This window comes from Peromyscus maniculatus, chromosome 2, assembly GCF_049852395.1.
Source record: "Peromyscus maniculatus bairdii isolate BWxNUB_F1_BW_parent chromosome 2, HU_Pman_BW_mat_3.1, whole genome shotgun sequence".
Lineage (NCBI taxonomy): Eukaryota > Metazoa > Chordata > Mammalia > Rodentia > Cricetidae > Peromyscus > Peromyscus maniculatus.
In genome coordinates this window covers 74213469-74223010 of record NC_134853.1, presented here as the reverse complement: position 1 = coordinate 74223010, position 9542 = coordinate 74213469, and the positions used below count along the sequence as shown (strand labels likewise).

Below are 9542 nucleotides of genomic sequence, written 5' to 3'. Positions count from 1 at the left end.
GAATTAAGTAAAAGTAAAGGATGTGTTTACATAAGAAAAGAAGTATGATTTTGATGTGCCTCTAACCTTAATGCCAGTTGATAAATATGGATATTTCCCTTTTGTTCATTTGCTTTAAACCATAAAACTCAGGGTGTAAAATCAACTGAGGTGAACTGCCAAGAGCCTATCATGAATTAATTCTTTTATTCTGTGTAATAAGCATCACAAATGCTGGGTTCAATGAGGTATTCGCTTTTCCATTATAAAAATCGAACCAGATTTTCTTTATTTGAATCTGAAAGATAGCTGGATTAATATCACCCTCCATACATCACAGCATTTTTATTCAATAACTTTATTGTGCCTAGAAGTAAAGAATTAAAGAAATGTGAAGCTTGGTCAAATATTTGTATCCTGGTGGATCTAGCTACCACCAGGAACTAGAAGAAAGAAATAAACTAGCAGCAACAACAACAACAATAATAATTTACTATGAAAATCATGAGTAAGCCATGTTATTTTGGGTGTGCATTTTATCCCATGATGAGACTCTTTGTAGAGAAAGGAAATGGGAAAACTCCACAATACTAAATGATATGGTTGGCCATTTCCACATTTCAGTGGAAGCAATTTCTTTCTTTAATATTTAGTCTTCAATTGGAGAACACTCAAAGCTGTATGCTGATATCTCTAAATCCTTGAAAAAGAGACCTTGTCTTTGGACATAAGCCTCTCAAGGGATCCAATTCATAGCCAAGGCTAATCTCACCATTAAAACAACAATTAAGTGACTATAAATGTGAAGAATGCTTCTCATCAGTTATAAATAGATGTATTCCTGACACATATTGCAATAACTTCTACAGAGAATGCTCTTTCCTTCTGGCTCTGAATGACATTGGCTGAATTGTTACAGATATGGACACATTGATTGATAGTGACATATCAACCAAACTGCTACCCAAACGTTGATATAACGGTGGCCTTCAGCAATTTTTCAACAATAGGACAAGGCATACACTAGAGTCAGCCTCAGTTAATGGCAATCGCTGAAAACAAAAAACGTAATAATCAATAAAAAAGTATCTCTTCCAATGTGCAATTTGAAAATGAAATTCTGGCCCTCTCTAACACAACACTCACATGAAATGGCCTGAGAAAGTTGCCTCAAACAATGTGGGATAAGATGAGACAAATCATACATACAGCAGAAATGATGTCTTGGAGACTTTTGTAAATTGTAGAAAAAAAGGAAAAAAGGGAAAAGGATATTTGTATATGGAAATAACAGAAGTATAAAGGAAATAAGATTTTCTTTAAGGTGTTTAAGTATATAAATAAAAAACTACCTTGTTTTGAAGGAGGAGCAGATGTTTACTTTCCTTACATGTAGGATGGTTCACAAACACAATACTAGGGCTTCATCACTGTGGGAGAAGGGAGCATCCCTGACCTCCTAGGATAAGAGGATCGTGGCCTTAGTGTACACTGAGAAGGGAAAGGAAGGGTGATTTCACTCTCCTGCCCTTGCTAGGACCTCAAGGGACAGAGTCAGTTCCACTCCTTCCACCTCTCAGCCAGGAAGCCACCTTGGTGACATTTTATTCTAACCATGGTAGTAAGTGGTAAAGGGAATGGTCTAGTCCCAACCATTATAGGGGGTATAAAAGGTTCAGAAGGTACAGTGCAGATTAGGCCACAAGATGGGGCAGACTACAACATCAGCAGCATGCGACTGATGGGAGCAGTTACTAAGCTTCTTGGCAACCTAGTCCTGGCTTAGCAGAAGGATAGGGGAGATGGATGGCGCTTATTGTTTGGCATTGGTGATGTCCACAAATTCCAGCTTGAGAGAAGTACCACCCACAAGGAAACCATCCACACCAGGCTGGCTTGCCAGCTCTTTGCAGGGGACTCCAGTCATGGAACCTTTGTAAATGAGTTGGGTGCTTTGAGCCACCACATCAGAGATGTAGGATTTCAGTCATCCCCAGAGCTTCTCATACTTCTTGGTCCTGTTGAAGTGTTGTAGTCTAGCCAATACCAATGGTCTGTGCATGTTCATAGGCCAGGATGACTTTGTTCTAGTCCTTCACAATATCTGCGATGACTTTGATTTGCTAGAAAACAACATTCTCAGTGGTACCTGTTTCCCTTTCATCTAACTTCTCCCCAATGCAGATGAGCACTCCAAGCCCCTCTGCTAGGGCATGCATCACTTTCTGCCCAATCAATTCCTCTGACTCCCTGAAGATATGCCTTCTCTCTGAGTGCCCTAGCACTACTCACCTGGCTCCTTAGTCTTTGGTCATACCAGGGCTGATCTCCTCAGTGAAGATCCCATTGATCACTTGGTAGCAGTTCTGAACAGCCACAGCAATCCTGGATCTAGCTTCTGCCTGGAGAAGTCGATGTAGGCAGTGGGAGTGTACAAACCACCTCAGTGTCTGCTGGCACCTTGGCCATGTTCAGAGTGAAGATGAGTTCTCCCAGGCACTTCTTCTCCCATTCATCTTCCAGTTTGCCCCCCATGAAGAACTTCCTGGAAAGCTCCTTTGCAGAGACTGACTCACTGAAGGTCAGTATGTAAGGTGCAAAACTCTATTTTCTGTTTTTCCCCTTTAAAAAAAAAATTATTTTTCCCCCCGAGACAGGGTTTCTCTGTGTAACAGCCCTGGCTGTCCTGGAACTCACTTTGTAGACCAGGCTGGCCTCAAACTCAAAGATCCGCCTGACTCTACCTCCCGAGTACTGGGACTTAAGGCATGAACCACCACCACCAGCAAAACTCTATTTTCTTAGTGATTGCAATTCACTACCTAGAGAACTGCATCATGGTAACGATGTTGAGGTTGACAAGATGCTCAGGCATAGTGGGATAAAGATTACAACCAGTGCCAGGCAGCGGTGGCACAGGCCTTTAATCCCTGCACTTGGGAGGCAGAGCCAGGCTGATCTCTGTGAGTTCAAGGTCAGCCTGGTCTACAGATCCAGGACAGGCACCAAAACTGCACGGAGAAACCCTGTTTATAAAAAAAAAGAGAAGAAAGAAAGAAAGAAAGAAAGAAAGAAAGAAAGAAAGAAAGAAAGAAAGAAAGAAAGAAAGAAAGAAAGAAAGAAAGAGAGAAAGAAAAGAAAAAAGATTACAACCAGTGTAGCTTAATAAAATGTTTTAAGAATGGAAGTCAAAGGAACTGGGCGTTTCATCACTAATTGTTGCCAACAAGCTTCAGCAAAGTTCTGACAAAATCTCTGGCCATGGTTATCTCCCCAGGACAGTGAGCAGATGGGTAACTTTGCTGTCAGTTTGCTGACACTGGAATTCATCCATCTTTTCTCCGTGAGTTTTGGAAAACGATAAAGCCATCCTTGTCACTAACTTCTCACCATTCATCAAGTATTAATTTATTCTCCTTGCTAATTCTCATATAGTATTTAATACCAGAGAATAACATCTACTATTTGACTCACAGTGGGCTTTTAAGTCTCTGGACTTCATTTTAACTGCTTAAAGGAGAGCAAAAGACAAAGACCATTTTGTGCTTCAAATACTATCATATAACTATTGTGACTCTTTTATAAAGTCATAGTTCTCACATAGATCTTTCACCCTGATTAATAAGGAAATACTAAAATGTCCTTAGCAAGCATTTTATTGCTGAAGAGTATGTAACAAAAGTTGTGACTTTATAAATTGTTAATGAACGATACAGATTGGTTTGAGCCTAGTAGAACAAAATTTCACAGTCAGAGGAAGAGGAAGAGTGAGGAAAAATGTCTAATGCTTCATTTCAGTGGGGGCTGTATAACTCAAGCAATTTGGTGCTACAGGAATAAGCAACTTAAAGTTAGATCTCAATTATTGTGTCATATTTTTTAATGTGTTGAGAAGACAGAAATGGCATCAGCGGGGAAAGTGCAAACTTGTGACTGTGCTTCATAGATGTTAAAAAGATGAGTTAAAAATATGTTTCCCACAGCTTTAGGTGTGCAAGCTTAGAGTTTTTTGGTTTTGTTTTCCCATCCTCTTCAAAATAGACATCACTGCCCTTGACGGCTAGTTCCAGAAGTAGGAAAACAGGGAGGAACAAGAATAAAATCAGTTTATGGAAAAGAATATGCATGATTGCCTCCATCTGAGGAAATGAAATACCAGTTGTTCTGGGCAAGGAAGTAAAAGTAGGCTAAACTAAGCAACAGCATGTAGAAAGTGTATTAAGTATATGAGATGGCTTGAACGAGAATGGCCCCAATATGCTCATATATTTAAATGCTTTCTTCCAAGTTTGTGGATTGTTTGGAAAGGATTGGGAGGTGTGGGCTTGTTAGAGAGGGTGTGGCCTTGTCGGAGGAGTTGTGTCGCAGGGGATGGGCTTTCAGATTTCAAAGCCCAAGCCAGGTCCCAGCTTGCTCTATCTGCCTGCAACTTATGAATCAGATGTGAGTTCTCACCTACTGCTCCAGCCCCATGCCTGCCTGCCTGTGCCCACATTCCCCACCATGATGATTGTAGACTAACACTCAGAAACTGTAAAAGTCACCAATTAAACGCTTTCCTCCATAAGCTACCTTGGTCATGGTGTCTCTCCACAGCAACAGAACAGTCACTAAGTTTATTTTCAAGTTGTTAAGTTTTCACATTTCAGTGTTTTTATTGGGACAAAATTATATTGTAAGTCAAGTGAGAATTTATAAACATGTGTGTGTGTATACATGTGTGTACATGTCTACTTGAGAACATTTCAAGGGAGTACCACAATTTAAAGTAATTTTCTATTAGTACCATACACAAACGTTGGAAAAGCAGTATCACACAGGAATATTTTCTACTGCTAAGAAACCAAACACAGTAGCCAAGCATGGTGATGTATACCTGCAGTCTAAGAACAAAAGATGGAGGTGGGTGAATGACAAATTTGATCATAATTTTGGAAACCAAGTATGATGAAACGTGACAAGACAGTATTCTCTGAGAGAAGCTGTGCAGTCAAGCTCATGCACTGATTCTCTTGAGGATGAAATCAGCAGACTAATACAACATAAACCAGACAACTCTAGTCGAATCTATATTTAGAATAGAAAAATTAACTTCTACGACTGTTCTCCAATCAAGGAGAATTACTTACTATTTGATAAACTGGTAAACTTCCATTCTTACCTTTGAAGTCATTAAAATAGAACTCCTTACTACTTGATAAGTCTTATTCTATGGTAAACACCAGAACCACTTTCAATCTTGGAGGTATAGTCTCCTTTAATTACATATCTCTAATATTCTTTCTAAATGTCCAGGGTTTTTTAAGCCGTATAGTTTGTGCTCTGCATAAATAAAGTGGACCAAGGACCAAAAAATTAATCATGTTTTCTATGAATAGGAGGTGGCATGGAAAGCACCCCTGCCATGACACATGTGTGGACATCAGACAACAGGTTGAAAATGTGGGTCCGTGGGAATTCAACTCAGTTGTCAGCTTGTCAGCAAGAGCCTTTATCAGCAGAGCCATCTCACCAGCCCAACAGATCCCATTCTGTTGACTAATAATCAGGGTCCTAAAATTCAACATTTGCATTTAAAAGCCACTGATTAGGAGGAAAGAGCCCATCGCCAATGGACCTCCAAGCCTAATAGTTATCTGACTAGCCTAATCCTACTATTGATTCTACACTAACTGATACAGATATAAGATAAAAGGGTAGATTATTGAATTTACTTTTTAATGATAATATTCAAATAATTGTTTCTTTCTCAGAGGTTTTAGAATCTGCATCAGACAAGTGTGAAGAATATAGTTTTTTTTAATTTAATGTCAATTTTATTATTTCTTTTTTTATTTTATAATTTAATTTAATTTTACATATCAGCCACATGTCCTCCCATCTCCTACCCTCCCTCCTACATTCCCCCCAGTCTACCCCCCCATTCCCATCTCCTCGAGGGCAAAGACTCCTCTGGGGATTGAGTTCAACCTGGTAGATTCAGTCCAGGCAGGTCCAGTCCCCTCCTCCCAGGCTGAGCCAAGTGTCCCTGCATAAGCCCCAGGTTCCAAACAGCCAGTTCATGCACTGAGGACAGGTCCAGGTCCCACTGCCTGGATGCCTCCCAAACAGATCAAGCTAATCAAGTGTCTCACTTATCCAGAGGGCCTAATCCAATTGGGGGGGGGGGGGTGCTCCTCAGCTGTTAGTTCATAGTTCATGTGTTTCCATTCGTTTGGCTATTTGTCCCTGTGCTTTTTTCAATCTTGGTCTCAACAATTCTCGCTCATACAAATCCTCCTCTTTCTCACCAATTGAACTCCTGGGGGTCCACCTGGGGCCTGGCTGTGGGTCTCTGCATCTGGTTCCCTCAGTCATTAGATGAGGTTTCTAGCACGACAATTAGGGTGTTTGGCCATCCTATCACCAGTGTAGGTCAGTTCAGGCTTTCTCTCGACTATTGCCAGTAGTCTATTGTGGAGGTATCTTTGTGGATTTCTGGGGACCTCTCTAGCACTTTACTTCTTCCTATTCTCATGTGGTCTTCATTTATCATGGTCTCTTATTCCTTGTTCTCCCTTTCTGTTCTTGATCCAGCCGGGATCTCCCGCTCCCCTAAGCTCTTTTTCTCTTGACCCTTGCCCTTCATTACCCCCACTCACATCCAAGTTGTTCATGTAGATCTCATCCATTTCTCTGTCATTGGGTGATCCCTCTGTCTTTCATGGGGTCCTGTTTTCTAGTTAGCCTCCCTGGATTTGTGAGTAGCAGCCTAGTCATCTTTGTTTTATATCTAGTATCCTCCTATGAGTGAGTACATACCATGTTTATCTTTCTGAGTCTGGGTTACCTCACTCAGGATGATTTTTTTCTAGATCCATCCATTTGCCTGCAGACCTCATGATGTCATTGTTTTTCTCTGCTGAGTAGTACTCCATTGTGTACATGTACCACGTTTTATTTATCCATTCTTCAATTGAAGGGCATCTAGGTTGTTTCCAGGTTTTGGCTATTACAAATAATGCTGATATGAACATAGTTGAGGAAGTGCCCTTGTGGTATGATTGAGCATTCCTTGGGTATATGTCCAAGAGTGGTATAGCTGGATCTTGGGGGAGATTGATTCCCAATTTTTCTAAGAAAGCGCCATATTGATTTCCAAAGTGGTTATACAAGCTTTCATTCCCACCAGCAGTGTTGAATCTACTTTTAAAGACCAACTTGTTTAAAATGTTTTACATTGCTGTAGATTTTAGTCTATTGATACAAGTTTAAACTTAATTTTGTTATACTGTATATATATATATATATATATATATATATATATATATATTATCATTTAAGGTGTTATGTTTATGTAACTCATTTAGATTAAAATAGATAATTAGGCCGGGTGGTGCACGCCTTTAATCCCAGCACTGGGGAGGCAGAGCCAGGCGGATCACTGTGAGTTTGAGGCCAGCCTGGGCTACCAAGTGAGCTCCAGGAAAGGCGCAAAACTACGCAGAGAAACCCTGTCTCGAAAAACCAAAAAAAAAATAAAATAAAATAGATAATTAAAAATACAGATTAATAATTAATCTTCTATGATAATCAAACTTGTAACATGTTAGTTAAGTTTTCTAGATATACATAGATATATTTCAGATAGACAGGTAATCTTCAAACACTTCAAAGACCTACAAAATATGGCATTTAAAATATTTTTAAAAATTTACACTTTCTGGATAGTGAGACATATCTGCTCCTGGCAACACCAATTTACTTCAGAAAGAAGGATGGACATCAAAGACACTCCATATGGAGTTTATCTCCACCTTGACAAAAATAGCCATTTGGGCAAGAAACTGTTCTTGCCTGGACTGCTTGATCTACTGGACATACAGGACCCATAAAAAGGTAACCACTAAACTTTGCTTAACAAAATGGTCCTTCAGGTGCCTGCTTCTCAGAGGAAACTGCCAAACATTCTACAGGACACAAAAAAAAGTAACTAAGAAACTCTAGGCCTGCGGGCTAAAGACAGATGCCCCAGCTTTACAGAGAAACTTTAGATGACTGTCCAGGCTGCCAGCTGTCTCTGTCTACTGTCGCAAGACTCCCAAAAGTTACTTGTGTCCTTTTTTCATTGCTCAGATAACATTGTATCTTTCTGGGGCCTTTGATGTAGTTAAAGACTAGATAGTTATAATTTTCCTTAGTTATGATTTTAAAAAAGTTAGATATAAATCCTTAAACTCAAAAAATAAAATAGATAGACTGTTTTCTTTAATTTTGCCAAATACAAATAGACTAGATATTAAAACTGTAATTCTTGCTTGATCATTGTTTTGTTATATGTAATTATATTATGTAAAAGTTAAAATCTTCCTTTTAAAAAAAAAAAAGAAAAAGTGCTGTGGATGATTGATTGATTAATAAATCTGATTGGCCAGTAGCCAGGCAGGAATTATAGGTGGGACAAGGAGAGAGAATTCTGAAAAGTAGAAGGCTGAGGCAGAGAGAAACAGATGTTAAGATACTGGTAAACCCACGAGCTACATGACAACTTATAGATTAATAGAAATGGGTTAACTTAAGATATAAAAACAGTTAACAAAAAGCCTGCCATAGCCATACAATTTATAAATAATATAAGTCTCTGTGTGGTTTCTTGGTTGGGTCTGAGTGGTTGTGAAACTGGTGGATGAGAGAGATTTGTCCTGACTGTGAGCCAGGCAGGACCAAAAACACTCTAGCTACAACTAATCTCCTGCAATGATGAGCTGCTTTCTCTATCTCCAAAGTCCTCTTCTATTCTCAGGTACAGTCTAAGTTATCACTAACTCTCTTACTTTGTCTCTGCTGATCCATTTCCTCAGGATCTGACTTTATCCAGAAATCTCTAATTTCATTGTTGACCATTACTTTCATATATGCAAATCTCATTATTTCAGCATGTTCCTTTCCAGCTGCTTCCAAAGTGACATGACTTATTAACAGTAGCTCTTAGGAAAATGAGATTCCGCCCTGCTTGCAGTGAAAGACAACACATGCAGCAGGCACAAGACTGCAGCCTAAAGGCAGGAGCCAATGCTAATGATGACAAGAAGGGACATCTGCAGTGTTCACATAGGTATACATTGCCAGAATGCAACACTCCTTCATGACCATTGGGAAACTGAGAGTGGAATACCTCCAGAGACTTCTCAGAATAGTTGCAGGGATCCATATAAAAATAAGAAGGGAAAACTTATAAGTAAATGTAAGTTTTGGAGTAATATGGTTTCCTTGGGGCCTGACATGGCAATTAGCCATCATGAAGCAGAAATTACTTTGACTCATAACATTAGTTATGAAAATGAAATGAGTGAGTGATATCTATGAGTAGTTTTGTGGTGATGAGGTGATTTATACTCCATATTAGAAGGACCTCACCTGGCATTTCACCGTACCTTCCTGAACAGCATTTACTGTTGAGGGCTACAAGAGTATACAAGGGGTAGCAGATTAATTGAAGTTGGAACGTTATGTTACATCTTCTTAATTATCAACCATTACTGGAGGTTCCTTTTCAATGATGACACTGTTTAGGGAATCATCCA

The 9542-nt window shown here is 39.4% G+C and overlaps 1 pseudogene; it reads right to left on the bottom strand.

Moving 5' to 3' along the window:
- Window positions 1-1792: 1792 nt before the first annotated feature.
- Window positions 1793-2294, bottom strand: LOC102926686 (triosephosphate isomerase-like; annotated as a pseudogene).
- Between the last annotated feature and the right edge of the window lie 7248 nt (window positions 2295-9542).